Below are 26,394 nucleotides of genomic sequence, written 5' to 3'. Positions count from 1 at the left end.
TCTTCAGGTGAGAATTCTTTGTTTAACTCTGTACCCCATTTTTAATAGGGTTGTTTGGTTTTCTGGAGTCTAACTTCTTGAGTTATTTATATATATATTGGATATTAGCCCTCTATCTGATGTAGGGTTAGTGAAGATCTTTTCCCAGTTTGTTGGTTGCCAATTTGTCCTTTTGATGATGTCCTTTGCCTTACAGAATCTTTGTAATTTTATGAGGTCCCATTTGTCAATTCTTGATCTTGGAGCATATGCTATTGGTGTTCTGTTCAGAAACTTTCTCCCTGTACCGATGTCCTCAAGGGTCTTCCCCAGTTTCTTTTCTATTAGCTTCAGAGTGTCTGGCTTTATGTGGAGGTCCTTGATCCATTTGGATTTGAGCTTAGTACAAGGAGACAAGGATGGATCAATTTGCATTCTTCTGCATGCTGACCTCCAGTTGAACCAGCACCATTTGTTGAAAAGGCTATCTTTTTTTCCATTGGATGTTTTCAGCCCCTTTGTCGAGGATCAAGTGGCCATAGGTGTGTGGGTTCATTTCTGGATCTTCAATCCTGTTCCATTGATCTGCCTGCCTGTCACTGTACCAATACCATGCAGTTTTTAACACTATTGCTCTATAGTATTGCTTGAGGTCCCAGTTTTCTGAGGAACCGCCAGACTGATTTCCAGAGTGGTTGGACCAGCTTGCAACCCCACCAGCAGTGGAGGAGTATTCCTCTTTCTCCACATCCTCACCAGCACCTGTTTTCTCCTGAGTTTTTAATTTTAGCCATTCTGACTGGTGTGAGGTGAAATCTCAGGGTCGTTTTGATTTGCATTTCCCTGATGACTAAGGATGCTGAACATTTCTTTAGGTGCTTCTTGGCCATTCGATATTCCTCAGGTGAAATTCTTTGCTTAGCTCTGTACTTCATTTTTAATGGGGTTATTTGGCTCTCTGGAGTCTACCTTCTTTAGTTCTTTGTATATCTTGAATATAAGTCCTCTGTCAGATGTAGTGTTGGTAAAGATCTTTTCGCAATTTGTTGGTTGCTGTTTTGTCCTTTTGACAATGTGCTTTGCCTTACAGAAACTTAGTAATTTTATGAGGTCACATTTGTCAATTCTTTTTTTTTTTTTTTCTGTTGGCACCACCTTAAAAAACATCTGGTAGCATTTTATTACTTCTCAGTTCGTTGGGAACTCTAAAAACTTCTGGCCATTAAATATTTTCTTTTTCTCTAGAGGAAAAATGGTAGATGGAAGGGAACTAAACATTTCAAAGGCAAACGACTGCTTTTTTGCATTTTCTTATGGGGCTGCAAGTGAGTAGCTGCTAATGCCCACTGGCAGCCAGCATGTGTCGTCTGCCTTTGCATTTGAATCCTACTAAGAAACAAATAGTGAATTATCATGGGCAGATAGGGTTTCAGCATAAACCATCCTGTACCATTTGCATGGTTCTGTTATGATAAAAAAGTCAGAATTATAAAGATATTGATACATCTTATCTGTAACAGACTATTAAAAAAACAGTCTATATTGGATGTGTTAGTATAAACTTAACAGGAAAAAACAGTCAATAGCAAAAAGTTATCTTTAAAAATAGGTTAATGCTAAGAATAATAGCTTCACATTTTTGTTTAAAAATAAGCTTAATAAACAAGAATACAAATTTCAGTTCAAAACTTAGCTCTTTGACATGCACTAAGTCTTGCATACAGCAGAAAATACATATTTCATAGTTTTCACATTACATATAAAAATGAGGCACTGTTATACAGAGTTGAATATATTCACACAAATAGGTGTTTCCATCTCTTCTGCAGGCTAGAGGTTGTTCATTGGTTTCTGAATGTCAAAGTGTTTACAAAAATAAGTCTTCTGAAGGAGGGGCATAAGAGAAACCAACAAATGCATCATCTGCCTCGAGGACACTAGCATTCACTATAGAATAGTCAGAAGACACGCACACAGAATAGGGAACCGTTTCTTCAGTGAAGACGGCGTCAAAGTTACTGATATCATCTGGTCCAGCCACATTAGGGTTGAATAGAGGTGGGATCTTTTTTTGTATGAGGTCAGTCCAGCTGAGTGACTCAAAAAAGGATGATTCTGTATTTCAAGAAAGTCTTCTTTGGCACCAAGTCGATTTTGTCTTTTTTTTTTTTTTTTTTCTAGGAGTTCTTCTGGAATGGGCAGGAGGTGAGGTTCACTACTGGTCTCAAGTTTAGGGACTTATGAAGGATATTATCATACATTTCAGCAACATCTCGGCAGTAAAAAGGAGGCAGCCCATACAGCATGTCAATTCCTGATCTTAGCTCCAATATGTTCATAGCAGCCGTATTTATAATAGTCAGAAGCTGGAAAGAACTCAGATGTCCCTCAACAGAGGAATAGATATAGAAAATGTGGTATATATACACAATGGAATACTACTCAGCCATTAAAAACAAGGAATTCATGAAATTCTTAGACAAATAGTTGGAACTGGAGAATATCATCCTAAGTGAGGTAACCAAGTCTCAAAAGAACACTCATGGTATGCACTCACTGATAAGCAGATATTAGCCTAGAAGCTTGGAATACCCAAGACACAATTCACATATCAAATGATGCCCAAGAAGAAGGAAGGAGTGGCCCCTGGTCCTGGAAAGGCTCAGTGCAGCAGTGTAGGGGAATACCAGGACAGAGAAATGGGAAGGGGTGGATTGGGGAACAGGGGGAGGAAAGACGGCTTATGGGACTTTTGGGGAGGGGGAAATCCAGGAAAGGGGAAATCATTTGAAATATAAATAAAGAATATATCAGAAAAAAAAGAACAGACTTCCTTTCTTACAAAAATGGCACTCCCTCCTCTTTGGTCTGAGGGTTTTGCTGTTGTTGTTGTTATATTGGTGTGTGTGTGTGTGTGTGTGTGTTTTGGTGGCTCCATGTACTTTGCCTGCTGGCAGCAGAACTCCCAAGCTGGTATTGCTCTCTTCTGACATTCCATTGATGGTTGTCTCAAGAGTCACTGCCTCAACCTCATGCCATAACATTCTCAGTTTTTCCTATTTAGAGGATAAAATTAGGGCTGGCAAGATGGTTTAGCGAATAAAGGTTCCTGTTGGCAGCTCTGACCACCTGAATTTGAGCACTGGGACCCACAAGATGGAAAGGAGAGAACCAGGTCCTCCAAGTTGTCCTCTGACCTCCACACATACAACATAACAAAAGTCAAATTTAATAAAAGATGAAAATATTGCTTCCTGCCCTCTCCAGGAACCACGGGCTCAGGTGAGGTTATGTTGTGTATTCTAAACCTTGTGGAATGTAGGCATAGGGCTGAGGGCTCTGTTTGCATTAGAGACTCCCCCTTCCCCATAGAAAGCTGTTAGAAACTGTCACTGAGTAGGAGGTGCTTGTTGGGGACACTGGTGACAAAACTAATTCTATAATTACACTTTGCACTTCTCATCTCCTCCTCAAGTCACAAAGAGATTTATACATTCTTGCTCTGAATAGAGCCAGTGGTAAGGCTAAGATAAAAAAAAAAAGTTACAGATAAGGCACCTGTCATCAGAGCCCAGTGGGGAGATAGCCAAGTGGAAATAGAGAGCCCTGTACACTGGCCTCTTCTCCTGAAAATGTCATTTATTGCAACCCCCTAAATGGTGGTTTTGGCACAAGGTCTACACTAGATTGTGGAGGTTGCTGCAAGGTGATTCTCTTCTACATGGGTTCATTTCTACATGAGGACTGGATGGATTCCAATCTGCTCCTGTGGCTGTGAAGTAGGAGGCTGCCCTGGGATTTCTGCCACTCAGTGCATGCTGCCCTCTACTGGAACAAAACTGGAAAAGAAGAGGTCCTGATTCAGGTGCTCTTAGTTCCCCTTGAAGGCTCTTTCACATCCCAGCATCCCAGGCTATTCCCCTTCTTGTAGAATGACATTATAGTTGGGAAGCTGAATGTTCTCCAAGACATGAAATGATGGAACCTTCCAGAGTGGGACCTAGAGGAAGGCCTTTAGGTCACTGGGACCATGACATTGAGTGGAAATAAAGGGTCCCTAGACTCTTCTTGTTTTCCCTTTTGTGTCTCAGTCATAAAGTGAGTAGCTTTGGTACACTAAGTACCAAACCATGATGTGCAGGCTCAACCCCAGCCTAAAGCAGCAAGGCCAACAGAAACCTCCAAAGTTACAAGGAAAATGCAACCTTTCTGCTTTATGAGTTAATCATCTCAGGTGTTTTGATACAATGACACTACTCTAACATAGAAGCTGCAGAGAGGGAGCAGCCCTACATGCTTGGTAAACATGCCTGGATATGGCTGAGTGGGCCAGGGATAAAGCCCAGAACAATCTGAACAGTTTCTATAGACAATGGAGAACTAGCACGACATGTCCGTCCTCTACAACAGTACTTACACATGATGTAGCAACATCCACTGGGCTGCGGGGAATCAGCTCTATTATGGAAAGTAAGGCTAGATGACAGTTCAGCGTTTGGGCCTGGGGACGTAGCTCAGTAGGTAGGGTGCTTACCCAACATATACACAACACTAGGTTTCCTGCCCAGCTCTGCTTAAAACAGACATGGTGGTACATGCCTAAGGTCCCTGCACTCAGGAGGTGGGGAGTAAGGCGGGGCAGAGATTCAAGCTCATTCTCAGCTAGATAGTAAGTCTCAGGCCAACCTGGGGCCACAGGAGAATGTTTCCAAAAAAAAAAAAAAAAATAGAAATCCCAAACTGCATGCATTTCAATTGTCATTCCAGAACATTCTGGAGAGTTGCCTGCCAGCCCCAGAGACCCTTAACTCTCTAGGGAAATAGTCTCTGGCTTACTATTTGCTATCGATTATGGTCCAGACTCTGTGAGGTTACATGGTAATTTTTGTCTGGCAAAGATGCTAATGGTTTCTCCTTGCAAAAAGATTCTGCTGCCTCCCAGCACATTGACCAATGCGGTCTGTAAATTAGCATACTTTTTCAGCTGCTCCTGATGGACTGGTGAAATCTCTGCCCTCCAAATTGTTCTTGCTATAGCATTCCCATCTTGTGGTGCTCTCCGATGAAGTCAATAAATCTCCGCAACCCTGGGAGGAGGATTGTTGTCGCCTTTTGAAAATTATGCTTTGACAATTTAACCAAAGCCGCCCCCCTCCCCAGGGGGAAATGCTAAGAAGTGATGGGTTATGATCAGAAGTGAGGGAGGATGAACCAGGCTAGGCTGGCTTGAGGGTCATTCTCAGGCACTGAGAGTTCTAGAGGAAGGTTCCCCATGCAAGTGGTATGAGGTCATGTGTGCTGTGAGAAACACTGGAACTCTAGTAAGAGAACCAAAGTAGGGTTGATGAGAGGATGGAGAAGTGTATCATGTATTCTGAACTTGGCAAAGAAGAATGTTGCTATCGCTGCATAGGGACCAGGGGGACAGTGCTCCAGCACCTTGGGAGTATCCTCACTTAGGATGTGCCAATGGGTGGTCAATACTCATGTCTATAGATCTAGAACATAACTTAGTAACAATAGTAAGAATTGTGGAAGCGATTAATGAGGGTCTATGTTTCCGTTGCTCAGAAGAACTGCTAGCTTTCCACCTGTGACTGCTCTTTGTCACCTCTGCCATTGATACTGTGAGGAAGACATTTCAGGAAAAGAAGTAACTCATCCCTTGTCTGTTTAGACCCAGGATATGATCATGTACCCTCGGCTGACCAGGAACTCACTCTGTAGACCAAGCTGGCCTTGAACTCACAGAGGCCTGCTTCTGCCTCCATACTGTTAGGATTAGAGGTGTGTGCCACCATGCCTGGCCCTTCATCCATATTTTCTCACAGCTGTAATTACTATAAAAAGATTAAAACTCAAGTTGTTTCATTTTAAATAACTCCCTAATCTGTGACTCCCCCCTCCCCCCCTCCCCCCGTTCTCCTTCCCTCCCTCCTGTCCTCTCTCCCCCTTTTTCATTTCTCAAATACATCTTTAGGGCAGTGCATAGGCTCCTGAGTTACAACAGTAGACAGAGTTTTTGTTCTGAGGAGAGTCTACTTCCCAAGAGGAGGGGACACACACACACACACACACACACACACACACACACAAACGAACAGACTCGGGAAAGAAAACTCCTTCATGACACTAAAACAATATGGAGATTATAGCCTTCCTATTTATTGTCTTGCAAAGCCACCACCAAACAGCATTTTCCTCCAATCATAGCTGGGAAGATGTCTCAGACACATCTGCAGTTCTCTTCTTCCAAGACCTTTGGTACCAGTTCTCTAGCTTGTAACAGACAAAGCTGCTGGAGGCAGCCATGCTGCTGGCAGCTGAACGCCTCCACACAGGTTCATTCCAAAGGCAGCGACTGAGACCTGGGCTGCTGCCTCCAGTCCATTTCAGAGTTACTATGTATGTTTGGTGGCATAAGTCCTTGCTGAGAAAAAGTGGGCGTTCTTATGTATTAAGTGCTTAGGAAACGCCTCCTCATCAGCAGAGCAGGGGGCAGAGCTGGAGGGGCAGCTAAGCTCCTGCCCAGCTAGCACTGCACCAACAAGCCCGAGCTGCTCACCAGCTTTAACTGGGCACAGTGGTTCTTTAGAGGCAGAAGTGAGTGGGCCAGAGATCAAGAGCTATAGAATGAGACCCCGACTCAAAGAAACAAATGAACAAACAAGCAGGCAGGGATCCCGAAGGCTGAGCAGGAGAGGGGGGCAGGCATGAGCTAGCTGGGTCACAAGGTAAATGTCTGGGGCCTTTTTGGCTTTTCCCAGGTAGGCTGGGAGAAGCTCCTCAGGTGGTGGGCTTTGGCCTTGTTTGTGTTCCTTGGTGTTTGACAGCAGTGAGTGAATGTCGCAATGGACAGGTGGGGACAGCAGAGGTTTGTGCCTGTTTGTAGCATTCTTGTGTAGGCTCAAGACTACAAGGTACAAGACCACAGGTACAAGACCACAACCCTACATGGGTCATAGATCCCTACATGTGTCATAGATCCCTACATGTGTCATAGCTCATGTGTCTATGTCAGAATTGGAGATTCCTCAGCCAGCCTTGGCTGGGTGGCCTAGGTACTGTGGTTCCCCAGCCATTGACAGAAGTCAATGTTATCTCTTGGTCTGGCCTAGGAGAGTTCTGCCTTTGAACACTGGTCACATTATAGCTCTTGTCCTTAAGACCTGTGGCCCTCAACACTTGATGTTCCCCGAGAACTCTTACAGCCTCTTTGCCTTCCTCAGCCTCAGCTATTTGGCCTTTCTTAACATCTCTCCACTTCCCCGAACCTTTCTCCCTCCAAGGCTGTTCTCAAGCTGTTAAGCTAACTTCCTCTTCAACTGTGAAACATCCGACTATCTGGCCACGTTCACAGTTTGGCCTGCCAACTGCTCATCTGTCACTGCCAACTGCTGCTCCTTTGACTCTGCCATCACTTCTACGCTGCTATCTCTGTTGCTTCTTTTCTGTGTTACTAACTGAGCCCACAGCACTGAAAGAAAAGGAGAGACCTGATGGGGCTTCGTGTTGCCACACCCAAAGAGGCAGCACGGGAGTGTGTCTCCCAGGTGACTCACTGGGTATCCTGCTTGCAGGCAGACAAGAGCTGTTTGTTTGGTCCAATTACTGCCTTGCCTCTTGATCACCAACATCATACAGATTTGGACCAATCCCTGCTTTTCTCAGCAGTCCCCCTGCTAGGCACCAAGGGAAGTGCTCCTTGTCTGGGGCATAGATAGAAAGAGTCCCAAGGTCATCTAGAGTGCTCGGAGGCTGGTGGTAACTACAAGAAGGCTGGTGCAAAGTGTTTTGAGTAGCCCTGGCTTAGACTGCACCTTCTGAAGCTGGGGCAGGCTGCTTCAATAATGTAGTTTTCAAACTGGACCTGTGGGAAGCCCTATCCGGTGGTGTTTCTACAGAGATTGGCTGGCCAGCCACTTGAGTCTTTTTACTCAAGGCTTCTTGGAGGAGCACAGAGAGTGCAACAGCTACTAATTAGGGGATTGGCTTGCTCTGTTCTCACCCATCTTTACCTATGTTCAAGAAAATGAACACCAGGAGTTTTTATAGTATAACTTTGTAAACCTTAGCATTAACACTAACAGTGATTTAGAAAGGGCTTAATGCTTATCCAGGGGTCCTGAAGAAAAGAGGGTCCTTCTCAGTCTCAGCCAGAGTTGAAGTGTATCCTGTGGGCTGTTGGTGCAAGATGTGGCTGGCACAGAAATTCAGGTAATATAGACAAACCTACAATAGATCAGGGATAGTGGGGTATGGAGGGCAGAGACTGCACGCATACCTTTGACACTCAATAAAGCCCTATGTACATGCTGGTCAGAAGTCCGCAGTTATGAAAATATGCATACCCATATTCTTTGATCAGCACTTCTCAGATCTGCTTCTGAAAAGACCACTTCTTTGGCTTTCTATGGCATAGAATGAAAGAATGATGTCCAGACCTTGGACTGAACATGCAATCCTTCACCCAACTCCACCAGCTTCTTCTACCTTTCTGAAATTATCTCTCATCAAGATGTTACCTTGGTCTTAGCAACTTTGTTATCATCACTATGGCCTGAACATTCTCTGAGATATCATTCCTGCTTCTGACTGGTTTCCCCCAGACAGCTTCAATCTCCATGCTGTGGATGTTGATACTGAGGCCTTGCCACAGCTCAGCTCACTGACCTTCTGTTTGTCAGTTGTCAGACCTCTGACAACCTCTGGTCCCACTGAAGTCGCCTCTTTGGAATGACAAAACAGAGCAAGCACAGTCTTGTTTATGTGTAGCTGTCTGTATTTACACTCCTGACACTCATAGATAGATAGATAGATAGATAGATAGATAGATAGATAGATAGATAAACAGATCAACATACAGACATGTGGGAACATTAAGTGCAAAGCGTTCATTCTTCCTAAGAGTAAGTGTGATGATATCCTAGAAAGTCCTCCAGCATGTATGCTTGCTTATTTCTTCCTGGGCACAACTAACTACCATAACCATGGAGAATTCAAACACTGCTTTGTTCTTCCGAAGTTTTTATAGTTCAGAAGTTTGGGAACTGCTTGGCTGGAATCTCACAGGGCTGAAAATCAGGAAGAAGTCACTATAGCCCCATGTCTCCCATCAAGTTCACTTCCTTGGGAGATTCAGTTCCTTCAGTTGTAAGAATACAATTCTCATATTCTTGTCATCTGTTGGGGTGCACATATTTCTATCTATTTATCTGTCTGCCTCTGTGTGTGTGTGTGTGTGTGTGTGTGTGTGTGTGTGTGCATACTTACATGCACACACTCAGCTCCTAAACTGTGGGGAGGAGCAAGTGAGTTTCCCTGTATGGATGAGTATTCATGACATAAACATGGTCATACCAAAGATACCCATGCCTCAGACTCATGTGTCAAAGCCAACCTCAGGTCAGGCTCAGGTGAATGGCAAAGACTTCTGGTTCAAATACAGATATTGATAACTGTTTGATCTTTAGTTAAAAGGAGTGTATGTAAAAAGTACAGAAGCATCTTCTTTGTCAGAGATTACTGCATGACCATACTTGCCTGAGACTTCTTCCTTACTGATACCTAACACCAAAACCTCCTTCCAAGATTATCTAGCCCACTTCCACATTCATGGTATGTGTATAATAAACTTACTGCTGGTGCATGCATCTCCATTCACATGCATGGCCTACTTGCTCCCAGCTTTATATTATATGCATCTTTTTCTTAATCTCCCATTCCTCACAGTCAAATCTTCAGGACCCAGCCACATGGGTTGAAGCACCAAACTAAACTGGGTTCTTGTCATAGTGTTCTACCCATGTTTGAAGCCTACAGAAGGGTTTCTTCATGGAATCTCCTTTATGTGTTGTGCTTCTAACTCTCCCAGTCTCTGACCTCTAGATCCAGAACCAAACGGTGAGAAGGTTATTCTGGCTACACCAAGGGCATCTCTCTTTTGCTATATGCTTGCCCATAACTTCATCCTTGGATTCATTCATGGTTCCATCCACAGTCAGAAGAGTTTGGTGTAAGCATGAGAGACATCAGAGGCATCTTTGAATCATGATTATTATGTGTATTTATCACCAGTGAACTTGGTAGCTGTAGGCCATTTTAATTCACTTCTTAAATTATATTTATAATTTCTTGGGCTCTGATCTGAGTCCTCCTTTCTGAGAAGAGGACCTATCATTTTCATCAGATTCTTTAAGAGCTGTGAGATGGTTGGCTCAGAACAGAAATCCATACCTAGAGTATTAGATTAGAACTCTGATAACTGGATGGACTGTGTGGAAAATCCACTTTGGTAGGAGGAGCATGGGCTTGGGAAATAAGTGACCTTGGTTTTGATCTCATTCCCAGTGTCTTGGTCATGAGGCTTTAGGTAACTCAACTTTTCTGGGCCCTATTTGTAAATGGATACAATAATAACAAAACTTATCTCTCATGATTAGATAGTTAAAAACTGTGCCAAGGTCCTTTGCAAACTGTCAAGTGCTAGCAATTGTTTGTCTTGTCAGTGTGAAAAGACATTGAGGAGTTGGTGGGTTTTATGGTTACATGGAAAATGTCCCCCTACAGAAGCCTGAGCTTGAACATTTGGTTTCCAGCAGGTGGTCCTATTTGCTGAGGTTTTTGGATCCTTCGGTGATGGGACCTAGATAAAGGAAGTGAGTCTGTTCATGGTCCTTAGAGATGTACAGAATCCACCCTGCTACGCTGTGCATTCTACAATGGACTGTACTCTCTCAAGCCACGGGCCAAAACAAACCCCTCCCCCTTAAGATGTTTTTGTCAGGTGTTTGCCCACGGTGATAAGAAAAGCAACTTGTATAGTGTGACAGAGCATTATTAGTATTGAAAGTGGGGATAAAACCCCTTTTTATCAGAATTAAATATTAGATCCTATGTACTTTGCAAAGTCTGTTGCTCCTGCAGACCAGAGACATTTTACAACCTTCATGGAAGATTCAAATATATACAGTAGGAGTTTAAAAACATCTAAGCCATTTGGACAGGAGAAACCATTTTTAGAAATGTCCCTTAGGAATATAGCTAAGGTTATATACAAAAATTGTAGGAGAACAAAATTGGAACTAATTAAATATTTAGCAATAGAGATTATTTAATGATACTGGAAATATTATTTAAACATTAACATTCCATTGCCTTTAAATATTTAATATGAAAAGATACTAATAATAAATAGTTTAATATAAAAATAACAAATCTGTTTATTCTTCAAAGACATTTAGAAGGATTTACATAAAATTTTGAAAATGTTTGACCACATGTGATGAAATTTTGCGAAAATGCACATTTATATATTGATTTTATATTCCTTTTTTATTTGAAAATGAACTCCAGGTATTTCTAATTACTGAGTCCTATTTTCATATCAGTTAATTATCAGTGATTCATCAATTAACACATAAGGGGTACCAGGACTTTGAGGATCAGGCTGAAGTCCTACCCTGCTGTGTATGATGCTCTAACTCTAAGCTGACTGCTTGTAAGCTCAGGCTCTCTGCGCATCTCAATCAGTCTCTGAACTTCTGCTTCCAGCGTTATCCCAAAAGCCCTGCTCTGAGCTCTGTCCCAACATTCTGCTCTCCTATGTGGCTCTTTCCACACCCCACTCCTGGAACTAAAAAACAACAACAAAAAAAATCTATCCTTTTACTATCAACTATGAGTAGTATAGAATAGTGTCTCCAAAAGTGAACCCCTGTATCATCTGCTCCAAACTGCTAAATACTGGTTGAAAAATCAGATCCCTGGTTCTTACTCTAGACTCAAGGCTGAATACTGTCTGTGGGAGTGTAAAGAGGTCTCTGCTGTTGTTAGATTTTCTATGTGGCTCTTTTGTCCCTAAAGATTGAAGATCATCAGTTCACAGCCAAGAGGTTGGGCATAAGCCCAGAGGTTGTCAGCTTCTTTGCCTCTACAACTAGTGGGGATTCTTGGTACTGTTACTTCCTACTTACACTCTAATACATGCCTTGTCATCTCTTGAATCATCAATATCCTTTCACTTATGAGTAAAAAAAAAAAAAAAAATCAATCCACAATGATACTAATGCAGGCAGTGCTTGCTGGCTTCCAATCCAATCTTCTGTGTCAGCTCCTATGTCTAAGATGGGGGGGAGGAGACCTTTTCCTGTGTAACCCAGGGCTTCCCGGACTGTTTTACTTGTAGTCATGTGCCACCCATCTCAAGCGGCCCTGGTTCCTAAGTACCACCCACTGTCAGCCAGTCCCACACCCAAAAGTAAAATGGAAATTTCTTTTGAAATCCGGAGTGGCAGATGATCAACTGAACTGAGAAAGAACCAGACATATGAAAACCTCTTTTACTGAAGCCTTTGCCACTGCCAGAGAGGATTTCAATCCAACTCTTAAAAGCAGGGCTAATTCACCTCCTACAGGCTGTGCTGCCAGTTGGGCTCAGGGCCCCAAGCAGAGAGTGAATTGGAGATAAGAGGCTGGGCTTTGTTCCTGCAAGAAAAAGCTTTCCCCACTGGGCTGGGGGTAAGCTGACAGCCCCTGCTGGAGTTGGAGATAATGAAACAGGGAGGCTAAGATGGGAACCAGCCTGGGTCAGGGACCAGCCTTTGTTGTCTGGACCACAACCCAGAATGGGGGCAGTGAGGGGATCCCAGTATGTGACCTTGCTGTGTAAGGTATAGACTGGCTGTGTCCTTCTCTTACTCACTTTTGAGATGAGACAAATCTTCATAGATAACATGCCTCCTGGGTGGAGACTGTTTCACTAAGGACACATGCAATGAGAGAAAAGCAGAGCTTTGAAACCCTGGTAAAGGGACAACTCCAAACGCACACAGAATGCGTGTATACCTCAGCACGGTGGGCATGCGCCTCAATGCCTAGGACGTGCACTTTAGCATGCTGGTCATGTACCTTAGCACCCTGGGCATGCACCTCAACACCTGTACATGCACCTCAACACCCTGAGCATGCATCTCAACACCTGGGCATGCACCTCAGTACCTAGCACGTGCACCTCAACACCTGGGCATGCACCTCAGTGCCTAGGACGTGCACCTCAATGACTACCCTGAAGTAGGACATGTACTTCACTCTGTAATTTGCTTATGTTTTCTGTATATCCAGGGCAGAGATCTAACTGTCCTTGAGATGTGGATTCTTTCAAGGAATTAATGCAGAATGTCAGTTAAGAAAGCACAATATGGGCACCCTCCAGCCCCCACAATAGCACGTAATGGAGATTGTCACCAACCACAGGATTTCTACATCCCTAACCGCCTCCCAAGAGGGCTAGTCTGAACTCTCTGCTGTTAGGAGGTTTAACACTGCAGACCACTGGAGCCTGGAACATAGTAACATACTTCTTTGCTTTGCATTCTGGAACTTTCCACCATATCCTTGGGAATAAGAGTTTCTAGTCCCATTGAAGGTGCATTCAACATGGGTCTAAGATAAGTCAGGCAGCTGGGGAGGGGTGGGTTCTTCAGATTAGCCTGTCTCATTCTTGCAGTGGGATTGTTCTCCCATAGACCCATGAAACTCGCTGGAAGTGCGATCTGGTGCCACTAAGATCCAAGGTCCAGGGCCCCAGCTCTGTTTCCAAGTCACATCTTTCATTCTACCAAAGCTTAGAATATCAATCAGGTCTCTCGTAAAGCAGCCTCTGGTCTTCTTGCCAGAGAATCAACATTGGTTATGAACAATAGGGACACATCTGGTGTGGGAGAATATGAATTGTTAACTACTACTTTGTGGAATATCTTAGAACCTTACAGAAAATGACACATCAGATTTTTGATTTAGTCATCTAGAGAGCCAGTAGAGGACAGCTGCCAGATGAAGGTGTGGAGGTGTCCGAACTGGTGAAAGGCATCCATGTAGGGAGAGAGCTCTGGCCCCTTGCTGTATGCCGTGCATGACATGTATCATCATCAAAAGTACTTAAGTTGGTTTGTATGTGTGTGATATATGCATGTATACATGTTTGTGTCAGTGTACATGTGTGCACAGGTATATAGAGAATAGAGGTCAACATCAGGTGTCTTTGTCTGATGGTATTCTGTACATCTCCCCCCTCCCAAGTCAGTCTCTCACTAAACCTGAACTCACCAATTGGCTAGACCAGCAAGCCCCAGAGACCCTTCTTTCTCTGCCTTCCTCAAGGTAGGGGTTATAGGCACACACTGCTATACCCATTTTATTTTTATTTTTTATTTTATTTTTTATGTGAATACTGGGATCGAACTCAGGTCCTGATGCTCGCATGGCAAGCACTTCCCCCAGTGAACTAGTCCCCTAGCCACTCTTGGTTGGTCCTGTTGTGCTCACTTCCTGCTTCTAGCCCTGATCTAATGTAGCCATCAGGGACAGACATCTGTTTCCCCACCACAGGACTTCTTTTACTTACAACTAGTAGAGTCTAGGAGATTTTGTAAAAACCAACTCAAAACAAAACAAAGATTCAAATGGATAGGCTACAAGGCAGCTTTTATAAATGTCACACAATTATTTGTCTGTCCCCTCGATTAAGTTGGATTACTGTAGAGCTCTTCTCTACTTGAGAAGTATTGCTTGCAGACTGAGTTAAATTTTGGGTTTTATACCCTCAGCATCTAAAGCAAATAGATCAATGTCAAAAAATTGGATCAGCTATGAAGATGCTTAGTTAGTTATGTCATGCAAAAATAGTCATCTTGACTAAGTCTTTAGAGAGTTGAGTTGTAGGCCTGGGGAAATGTCTCAGGGTTTAAGGGCCTGTTGTGCTCTTGAAGAGGACTCAAGTTCAGTTCCAAGCACCATGGTCAGAATGCCCATGACTATCTTTAACTATGTCTCTAGGGTATCTGATGTCTCTTTTTGGCTTCTGCAGGAACCTGCACTCACATGTGTACACACACACACAATCAAACAAAACAAACCTTAAAACAGAGAAAAATTGAGTCATTTGTTGATATTGTTTATGTTGGTGCAACTTTGAGTCTTTCTATTAAGTCTTCATAAATGAAAGGGCCCGTGGGTTAGCTTTCTGCAATTGTAACACTATCTGAGACAATCAACTTATAAAGAGGAAAGTTTTATTTTGGCTCACAGTTTTGAAGCCTTGATGCTGAGGTTTGTTGGGCCAGCAACAGCTCTGAAGCACAGGAGGGAGCAAGACTACTTATCTCAAAGCTGCTGACAAAAGAGAAAGAAAGGAACTCTGCCTCCTTTGGCATTATACTGTCAGTGATCCAGAAACACCCAGGGACTCACCTCTGAAAGGTTCTCCAGAGCCTAAAGATCAGTCCTTTGACACATGAACCTTTGGAAGACACTTAAATAAGTCACAACAGCCCTTAACTTTGAAATATCTGCTGCCTTTAACTTGACTTAATTGTGTTCTCTGAAGACACAGGCTGTGGTCCACAAGAGAAGTCCTTCTCTTAGGAAAGATAACTGTCCGCATACAAAGAGGAGAAAACATTTTTTCTTTGTTTTCTTTTGAGGGAGAATCGAGCATCATTTATCATCATCCCCAAGAAATAACTAGCATCTAAATCTAACTAGCATTTGAAGAAACAGGCTTTCTGTCTCTGGAGTCCTGCTCATACCCATAACTAATGCCTAACGCCACGTTCTGTGATGCCTCTGTCAACGTGACATTTATAACCCTTCCCCCTTGAGCTTTCTCTTGAGCAGTGTGCTGGAACAGTCCTGGTGAAAAGGCTGTATACCCAGGCCCAAATATCTTTAGAGAGCCATGTATTGTTTGCTGAATGCAAACACAGGACCAGGAATGTCTCTCTAGGACCTTCCTGTTGTGGGTTGCCCTGGTGCTGTTTGCATTTTGATTTTAATTCTGTTTCCTCAAGAGGGGCTGCCTCTCCCATGAGGGGTAGATAACACACTCAGGTGATCTCACTGAACCTTCTCCCCATTCTGACTGGTCAAATAAAGGCTAGAGCCAATGGCTGGGATGGGAGGAGGAAAAGATAGGACAGGAGGTCTCAGAGAGAATGGAGGAAGAAGAGGTGGAGGGAAAGTGGAGCAGAACCACATGGTCTGGAGAAGTCCCAAGTGGCAAGGAGTCTCATAGCTGGGGAATAAATTCGTATAGCGATAGATCTACCCAATCTAGGCATACAGCTTATAAATATAATAACTCAGTTGTGTGTTTTTTTGGGGGGGAGTAAGACATTACTGAAACCCCTTCCAGCATCAGGATTTAGACACAGGTAGGACCACTAAGTCTAGGATGCCCGTGAAACCAAACTTAACTGTGTCCAGAAGAATCCTGGCTTTAGAGATCAGGCTTGTGCTGTCATACCAACTCTTGCTAGCTTACCTTTTCTTTTTGCTTTATGATTTTGGGTCAAACTCTTGTTCTATTCCAAAGATTTGAAAATAAATAAAATAGAATGAAATACCCAAAGAAAATATCTGAATTACGTATTTATTGTGACCCAGTCACTCCATTGTCACCTGCCCACTTCAGCCCCTAGTGGCCTCCGGAGCAGTGTACCCACTAAGGCACCTGTCACTGTCTCTGCTTTGCAGGTACTGAAGGCAATGCTGAAAGAGTCATTGCCTAAAGGCACATTGTCAAAGAAGCCTCCAGAGCTGCCACCCTCAGACTATTTCTTATCACCCAGGACCCCTTGGAAAGGCAAGATCAAGGCTGCCTCTTCTTAGACAAGCCACTCTGTTGCCTTTCTGAGTTTCTTCCGAGTGCGGTTTTTATTGTCCTACTTTCTTAGTCACTGCTGCTACTTGTACTGTGTGTCATTTATCATTGGTGCCTAGAGTGGGCACATATGTATATATTTAAAGAGTAATGCTTTCCTATTCAGTGTAATGTTTGAATTAGCATAAAATAATAGGTTTCCTTATGTCTTCATTGTGCATACCTTGCAGGCAGAAATGTGAGGCACAGAACAACTCCATGATTTATTCTAGGACACCCCACTAAGGGACAAGATGAACATAAACATTTCAGAGCATCCAACTTCCACTTCAGTAATTTTTCCATCTTGAGTTTGCCTGAACTTGCTTAAAATTTAGATCCTGTCATTTTTTTAAGAGTCTGATTTTCTCTCACACATGGTCCCCAGTTTAATATATATGATTTTTATCTACTAAGTTTTATCTACATATATATATATGTATATATATATATGTAACTGTTTATGTAATATATTATATATTAGGAATATATAAGGAAATATATATATTGCTGTAGCAGCCATAGGCTGAGGGAGTAAGCCATGTTATCTGGCAGAAACAGGAATGTTCCTATCAGAGCTGAAGTGATTTCTCTACAGATAAAGAGCCAAATATATTTCTAATGGAATTTTCCAAGAAAGCAATGTTTTTTGAATCTAGCTCCCCAGTCAGTATGTTGGCCAGATAACTAAGAAGCCAGAATTATTGGGTTTTACCTTTTTCAAACCAGCTTCACTAGTTTGATTTGTTTGGGTGTAGTTTTAGTGAATCTAAAACTGTGAGTTTACCAAATTGCAGTTTTAGAGATATCATTGGGTATAATGGATATAATATATATCCTTTATATAGTATATATATGGATATATACTATATAGTATATTTATATATAGTATGATATATTTCTGTATTATATAATATATTATATATTATGCTATATATAGTAGAGTATATAACATATACAGCTATAAATATTTATGTGTGTGTGTGTGTGTGTGTGTGTGTGTCTGTAACGTGAGTGTTGAAATGACAGGTCACATTGTCTGTTATCAGACTGTTATTAAGACAAAGACTCTTGGCACACACATGCTCCACCATGAGGTGATGGTGCCATCAGGGCCCCTCTCTTTGAGCATTGCTGGGCTCTGCTACTTCTTGCCTTTCCTTTTCTTTTCTGTTAATGAGGCGTCCCAGCACACAGTTACACCGGTTCACCCAGTCATGTAACATTCTCTATTTAACTTGAGACTGGATCCCTACCCTTCACACACTCACTGCCATAAACAGACATGAGGACAAGCTCTGTGCTCACCCAATGCCAATGGACCAATGAAATAAATGATCTGGAAGCAATGATAGCAGTTACAACAGCAAACTGCTATATAAGAGGTTCTCTGGAAGCAGGAGGGAAGATGTTAAATTTGTCTTGGGTTGAGGATACAGGTGAGCATGCAAGTAGTTCAAGAAAGGGAAGTGACTCTGGAGATGAGTTATGGTCATACAGAGGTGAAGGTGTCATTACTGTGGCAAAGACTGGCTGGTTATTCAGGAGCTTTGAATAGGCTTCCTACAGAGTTACCTTTCTCTATGGTCTGGAGCTCTTGAAGCCAACAAAATCTGTTAGAAATGATACTTTAGAAATGATACTTTAAGGCCTGGTGTGTAGATTTTTTTAGTATTCAGTTTTTCATGTGTATTACAGATAGTACAGCAATTATAAGCCATGAGTTAAAGGCAGTATGGTTTGGGTCTAGAATGTTCTCTAAAGGCCTATGTATTAGGTGCTTGGTCCTAAGTTTAGCTTCATTAGAAGGTGGAAACCTTTAAGAGGTAGGACCTTATGGGAGGTTATTACATCCTTGGAGTCATGGCTGGGAAGGAGTGGGTGGGTCCCAGCCTCTTGCCTTTCTTTTAATGTGTCCTCCTCTTTTGAGACAAGTGGCTTTGCCTGTCGCTGGGACAAAGGCAATGAAACCAACTGCTCACAGACTGAAGCTTTTGAAACTACAAATCTACATGAACCTTTTTGAAAGTTTATTTATTACAATAACAGAGATCTAATGCAATAGGGGGACCACGGGATGGGCTCGGGAAACACCCTCCTGCTGATTGCAAGGTGTATTTTGGGCCTGATGTATTTGGGTAATAAGCTTCTATGATGTATGTGTGTGCACACATGGTGTGTGTTAGGGGAAAGGGCACATATGCCTCAGTGCATGTCTAGAGGTCAGAAAATGACTTTACAGAGTAGACTCTCCCCTTCACCCTTTACTCAGATCTGGGGATCAAACTCAGGTGACAAGACTTTTGTATCGAGTGCTTTTACCCAATATTCTAAATTGGGGGAGGGGATGGTTTACTGAGGGAGTCAGTATCATTTTTTAATTATATTTTAAAAATCTGTAATTTATTTTATGTACAACAATAAAGTTCATACAGGAAACAGCACCATTACAGAATGATTTGATACAGTTTTAAACACAAGAAAAGAAGGAAAAATTCCAAGTTACAAACCTTTCCCCCCAACAAATTAAAATATGACTTTTTCTAACTGGGTGAATGTGACAAATGTATTCAATGACTAATCATTATAACTAGACATGTCTAGTTCCCATCGCATGAGTGGTCAATGGAACTGTAAAGAAACCATTGTGTCAAAGGAATAACGTGTGTTGGGTTCTTTTGGGATTCAGAAATTGTTCTTGCTACTTCACTGACCAGAAAGTGAAATTTACATATCTACCATGAAAAAGGAAACCTATGATGATGTTGAAGATAGGAAAAAAAAGCATCATGTATGTTTTTATTCGGGCGTTATAACCTGGCATTATTTCTAAAACTCTAATTTGGTAAACTCAGAATTTTCGGTTTACTTAAACTACACCCAAACAAATCAAACTAGTGAGACAGATACAATCCACAAGACTGGCTTCTTTGTCACCTGGCCAGTAAACTGACTGCGGAGCTAGATTCAAAATACATTGCTCTCTTGGAAAATTCCATTTGAGCTATATTTGGTTATTTATCCGTAGAGAAATCACTTCAGCCCTGGTTGGAACATTCCTGTTTCTGCCAGATAACAAGGCTTACCCCTCAGCCTGTGGCTGCTGCAGCACACCCAGTTTGCCTTTTAGTGCGTTAGCAAAAAAGGAAGTCTGGGGGAAAGACACGCTTGCTCCCTATAGAGGCAGAGAGGACAGGTAGCAAGGCCAGGGAAAAAACAGGGCAGGAAGCGTGCTGTGTGTCTGGAATACATTTCTGGCCTTTCCCATCTGTACCTAGAGCTCCCATGCCCTAACCAGGTCACACCACATCTTATATTGTCATTGCCACATCAGATGGTTCTGACACAAAAGAGACTTTTATGGTTCCTGACACAATACATTAGTAGAATACATTAGAGAATTAAAAAAAAAAAAGATGTCTAGACACTGACATTCTTTGGGCAGCTCATTTTGTGTTTATTCACTTTGGCATCCATATTGGTTGTCTGTTATGTAACAGATGAGTCTAAGGTTTGTGCAGAAGAAGCTGCCTGGGGTGAGGCCGCGTGGGGCCTGGACTGGCTGTGAGGGTCTGCTTGAGAAGGCTCAATCATTGTAGCTCTAGGCTTGAAACCTCAGCTTCTCATTACACAGGCAGAGATATGCGCAGCATGTCAGCTTTCTTCACACACAGTGAGAGAGGCTTGGGAGAGAATGAAACAGTGCAGAGTAACTGTCATGACCTGTAACTCTTCGTGTGTTATGAACAATGTCACAACTATTACATTGTTATAACAACTGTGTTATAGTTGGGCTTAGAGATATTTTCCCAGCTTCCCCTTCTACCTACAGTATCAGCCAGGCAGACCGTAATCTTTGCACTGGTTGATTGTCTTCAATATTCCAGACCATGCGAAACCAACAAAGAAAGAAAGAAACAAACAATCCTTGATGAGTTATCAAGTTGAGGACATCCTAGCCTTATGGATCCCCATCTGTGACTTTATGAGTATCAAATAGACCTTCATGCAACTAAAGATTGACATGATTTTCTTTGGAAATTTTGTTTTCTGGCCAGGATGCTTGTTGATACATTGCATGGGCCATAAAAGAAAGTAGAAAACAAAGAAAGTTAAAGCAGCAATCCACATATGATTTGTAGGTATCATTAGTGACATGATGTAAACTACGTACTCACGGTGGGATTGATTTATTCAGGGGCTACTCTTAAACTTGCTACCCTTTGATTAATGGATAAAAGAAGACAACTTTGGGGAACCGTGGGTGATTTGTGTTGACTTTGACATCAGGGAAGCATTGGTTCTAAGAACTGACGCTATAGCACGCCACACAGCTCTGAGTGGAAAGCACTGGCTTCAGCATCTACTTCTGAGAAGAGATGGTAAGAAATGGAAGGGGCCTTGATCATGAACCAGTACAATCTTTTCATTTTTACATCATAGAGACCAAGGCTCAGGGAAGAGGAGAAACTCATTCTGCATTTCCCACTGGTTGGTGGCAGAAGTGAGGTGGCCAATCAGCTCTGACTTCTTTCTCTGGAGTCCTTATCTCTTCGTGTAGTCACTGTCCCCAGCCTACTGACAGGTGCCTAGTGGCAGTCATTAACTTTTTCAGCACTCTTATGTAATTTTAATTTTTTTCAAATCCTATTTCTAATGATGGTTCTTAAATGCTTTAATCTCCCTTGTAGCCCACCACCATCCAAAAGTAGTGGAAAAGAAAGGATACGGGGAAGTAGACCTGTTTAGAAAGGTTCTTTGGAGCAACTCCCATCTGTGTTGTTTGGAAATCAGCAGTTCAGTTCATAGGTAGAAGGCAGTGGCAGCTTGATCCACTTGCAAACATCTCATGGATACACCAGCAGTCCATTTTGGTAGAGTCAGGATAGCGAACATGAATCAGCAGTGGTGACACAACCTAGCAGAGGCAGCCAGGCCTCAGCCTTGGAGGAACCAGAGCTAACAGGAACAACAGGAAAAGTTCTCCACTGTGTCTTTCTCCGTGAAGCAAGATCAGAAAGACTGGAGACCAACAAGTGTTTAGCTATGCAAGCAAGCCAAGCTTGGTCTCCGTCACTGCCTATTGAGTCTTTTTTATACTTCTTCCAAACATAATGTGTCCTTCACAGGTCTTGCCTCAGAACATGCACCTGTCTCAGCTGGCATCATTCTGCCAATCAGCCCAAGTCTATGGAAGTGGCAAGAAACCACCAGAAGTTATATCATGTCTTTCTCTTTATGGAAGAGAAATACAGATCAACTATGCACTGTAAGGCAGACCAATACATGCATGTCTTTAGCAAGGAATCCTTCATCACGTGTCCTTTCACGTGCATGCTTTAACAGAATATCCTCTCTCCTGTGTCTGCTTCAGTGAAACATTCCTTTGGATTTAGCCTTTCACCTGTGTCCACTTCAGGACAACACACCTTCATGTGTTTGCTCCAGCAAAACATCATCCAACAGACTTTCCAAAGAACCTTTAAGTTTCCACTTTATTTTCATTCCTTGCCAACTGTTCTTCAGACAGTTGCAGAATGTGAGAATGTAATGATAGATAATTTATGTGTACGTGGCATGTGTGTGTGCATGGAAGCCAAAGGACACATGAGATTCTACCTATTAATTTCTTTTTTTTTTCTAGATGGGCTCTCTCATTGGTCTGGAACTTATCAAGTAGTCTAGAATGGCGGAACAGTGAGCCCTAAGAACCCGCCTGTCTTTGCCTCTCTCATCTTCAGTCTCAGAGACAAGACTTTTGTAGACTTACTATTTTTAGGAATTAATCTCAGCTTCATTTAATTCTCTAAACCCTACGAGGCTGTTATTACAACCATTCTCCTTTGATAGCCGAAACTCTCAACCAAGGTTGCATGGGTAGTAAATATTAGCCATGGCCCTGAAATCCTGGCAGTTTAGCTCTGGAGCTCATAACCTTTGGCAGCAGGTTGTAACTGATTGTGATTTTACCAACAAAGCTTTTTCTCGGAGATGAGGCTGTTTGGGCAGAGCAGGAGTCTTGTGCTGCACATAGAATCCATCTATGGATTCCTATTTAGGCTTCAGGACCCACTCCTTTAATGATATCTTCCAGGACTGCCTTTAAGATGGGAGGCCATTATTTTGCCACCAGATTCTGAGAATATGCCTCACTGAACATTTTCCTACTTAACAATCAGTAGATGTTCTCTTTTTAGCTATCTCCAAGGCAGGATTTAGCCCAAGGAAATGGGATGCATGGGCCAAAAATGGCAGCTCTGGGTTCTAGTCCCAGGCTAGCAGTTGGTTCGGCTTCCAGCTTGCCTGGTGACTCTGAAAAATCCATCAAACCATCTGAGCTTTGATTTTGTAGAAAGAAATGTTGACCATTCCATAATCCATGGTGGAAGTGTTGATCCAAGGGAGACTTGCTAATGTACACTGCAGCCCAGCATCAGCTGTTGGGAGAGCAGCTGTCCCGTACTGTCTATCCATCACCCCCCAGATGCTTATAGCATGCAGGCAAAGCTCATTCTTCTACTATAGAGACCCTAGGTTAGTTGCTTTACCAAGAAGTCAAATGGAACTTTACTCACCAATAAACCACCTAAACTCACAGGTCTCACAATGAGTTACAAGGCAAAGCACTGCTTCATTTCTGGGGGATTTTCCTTCTGTGTTTTCTGTAGCTAGGTGGGATCTTAATTCACACACAGTGCAATTCCCTGATTTGAAGCACATGATTTTGATGCCGTTTTACAGCCACAAAGCTATACAGGTACCATCACAAGACAACTTTAGGATATTTTACTACCCTTCCTCCTAAACCCATGCTTTCTCACCTGCAATGGCATGAAGCATTGAGTCTTCTTGTCAAACATGTTTAATCTGATTAATGAGAATTGAGGCCTAATTTCCAGTTTATAGAAAACATTGGGAGGGAAAACAGTTAATGAACTTGATGAAGAAGCAATCAGGAAGTCCAGAGACAGGCTGCATAGACCTAGCCTGTTCTTTTCACAAAGTCAGTGTGTAGAATCCTGACATAGAAGGGCTTGACATGACTTTCAGATTGAAAAATGTCAAATAATCTGATGTATACATCTTAATTAGATTCTGGTTAGAACAAAATAATTCTAAAAGAAACTTTTGGATCAAGTTGAGGTATTTGAATATACATAGAACTAGGAAATTATAGTTTTCTTAGATATGCTATTTGAATTGTAGTTAGATGGGATAAAGTTTTTATTTTTTAACTCTTATTCTCATTTTTAGCATTATGGTTAAGCTAGGGGCCTATGTGTTATACACATAACTTGCTAAGATGGTTTGACTAAAAATGGCACCCGTATGTCCATAGGGATTGACACTATTAGGAGTTATGGCCTTGTTGGAGTGGGTGTGGCTTTCTTGGAGGAAGTGCATCTTTAGGGATCTCACCATCTTGGAGGAAGTGCATCATTGAGATCTCAGAAGCTTAAACCATGTCTAGTGCCTCACAGTTAATGCCTGCTACCTGTTGATCCACATGAAAGAACTCTCCCCATCTTCTCCAGGACCATGTCTGCCCAGATGCTGTCATGCTTCCCGCCATGACGATAATGGACTAAACCTCTGAAAGCCTAAGCTAGCTCCAACTAAATGTTGTCCTTTATAAGAGATGCAGTGGTCATGGCGTCTCTTCCCAGCAATGAGTTGTAACCTTTGGTTTTGCCTGTCTCTCTGTCTATCTTGTCTCTCTCTGTCTGCCCCTACCCTTCTTACGTACTTGAAGCGAATATCTGCAGCTATTAGTGAATCAAAGGAGTTTTAGTGCACACTCTGAAAGCTTTTCTCACTATTGACATTTTTTTTTCTCATTTTCAAAAATGTTGGACAGGAAAGAGATTATTTGCTCCATGATTTACAGTTTAGCTATGTCATCCCAGGAAATGAATTTGAGATCATTCCAAGGGCAAGGGCCTATGTTGTATGGCTGTAGCCCTGGTACCAGAGCCAGTCATCAGGGCCGTACAGGTGTCTGTTGTTAACCAGGGCACTAGAGAAATTCATGCTGATGACTAATTCTAAAAGTGTTGCTGGAGTGGAAGGCGCTCTGATATCCTTCACTCTTTATAGCCCTAGCTTGGAAAATGAAAGGGTGGTAATTGCAGTAGGGTTCCCAATGCCTGCCAGCAAAACAAACTTTTCTAACTTTGCTCCCTGAGCAGTTGATGAAAAAGAAAATAGAAATCAGCCGCTCTCCCAATTAGCATCACTCAAGTTCACTGCTGTTTCTGCCCAAGCTGAAGCAAATCTGAGAAGTAAAATCCTGAAACAATACATATCTCCCTCCTCCCCCTGGGCTGCTGAAGGTTTACTATGGCCCTAAGGAGAGGGTTTGCAAAGCTCTATTCTATCACTCATGGGTCACTTCAAAGACCAGCCTTGGTGGGAGGTGGCTTTCTGGGGACTTAGAGAAATATCAAAGACTTCTGAAGTAAGGAAAAGCAATATTAACCGAGCATTGTTTTCATCCTCCCTTCTCTCGTTCTTCCCTTGACTGCTACTGCTAGGAGATGAAAAAGAACTTTCTCCTGTCACAACACAATTTTTATTTTGAAATACAGACTTTGTCATTTCTTCTCTGTAGTATTGGTTTTAGGACAGCAGAGTAAATACTAGAATTGTAACACATACCCTGGGAAGTGTTGAAAAGTCATTGTGGGCCTGAGGGAAGTCTAAGATCCCATTTCTCATCAGGGTCGTGCATCTCAATCCCCCTGAAGATGTCTAATTTCAAACATTTACCTTGGTACTCCTACAAACCAGTGATTATGGTACAGCAATGTATACTTCTCAGATATCATATTTACTTATGATACAAAAACAAACAAACAAAACAACAGTAGCAACAAAATAAAAATCCCTCCTTTACACAATAGATTTGATCAGGTTTTGAAAAACAATCTCTATACTCAATTGGCACAGGGAGATAGCTAACTTCGCAAGAGTGCAGACAGGCCTGCTGTTCAGAGGAACCTGCCAGAAACCCTGAGAACACATGAACCCAGGGGCAGCCTGGGGCAGGAATCTTCTGATTTCTGTCTGTGCTCGGACCTGATCCTGGGCCATAGAGCTACATATACAAATGCCACCACAAGAGAGCTGGTCTACCAGGAATGCTTATTCCTTCTTGCAAATCAAAACAACCTTGAGATTTCACCTCACCAAGTCAGAATGGTTAAGATCAAAAACTCAGGTGACAGCGGGTACTGGTGAGGATGTGGAGAAAGAGGAATACTCTTTTATTGCTGGTGGCATTGCAACCTGGTACAACTACTCTGGAAATCAGTTTGGTGGTTCCTCAGAAAACTGGACATAGTACTACTGGAGTACCCTGTTATACCACTCCTAGGCATATACCCACAAGATTCTCCAACATGTAATAAGAACACATGCTCCACTATGTTCAGAGCAGCCTTATTTATAACAGCCAGAAGCTGGAAAGAGCCCAGATGTCCCTCAACAGAGGAATGGATACAGATAATACACACACACACACACACAATGGACTACTACTCAACTATTAAAAACAATGAATTCATGAAATTCTTAGGCAAATGGATGGAACTAGAAAATGTCATCCTGAGTGAGGTAACCCAATCACAAAAGAACACATATGGTATGTACTCACTGATAAGCGGATATTAGCCCAGAAGCTTGGAATATCCAAGATACAATTCACAGACCAAATG

Source organism: Apodemus sylvaticus, chromosome 12 (genome assembly GCF_947179515.1).
Source record: "Apodemus sylvaticus chromosome 12, mApoSyl1.1, whole genome shotgun sequence".
Taxonomy (NCBI): domain Eukaryota; kingdom Metazoa; phylum Chordata; class Mammalia; order Rodentia; family Muridae; genus Apodemus; species Apodemus sylvaticus.
This window is presented reverse-complemented; position numbering follows the sequence as displayed.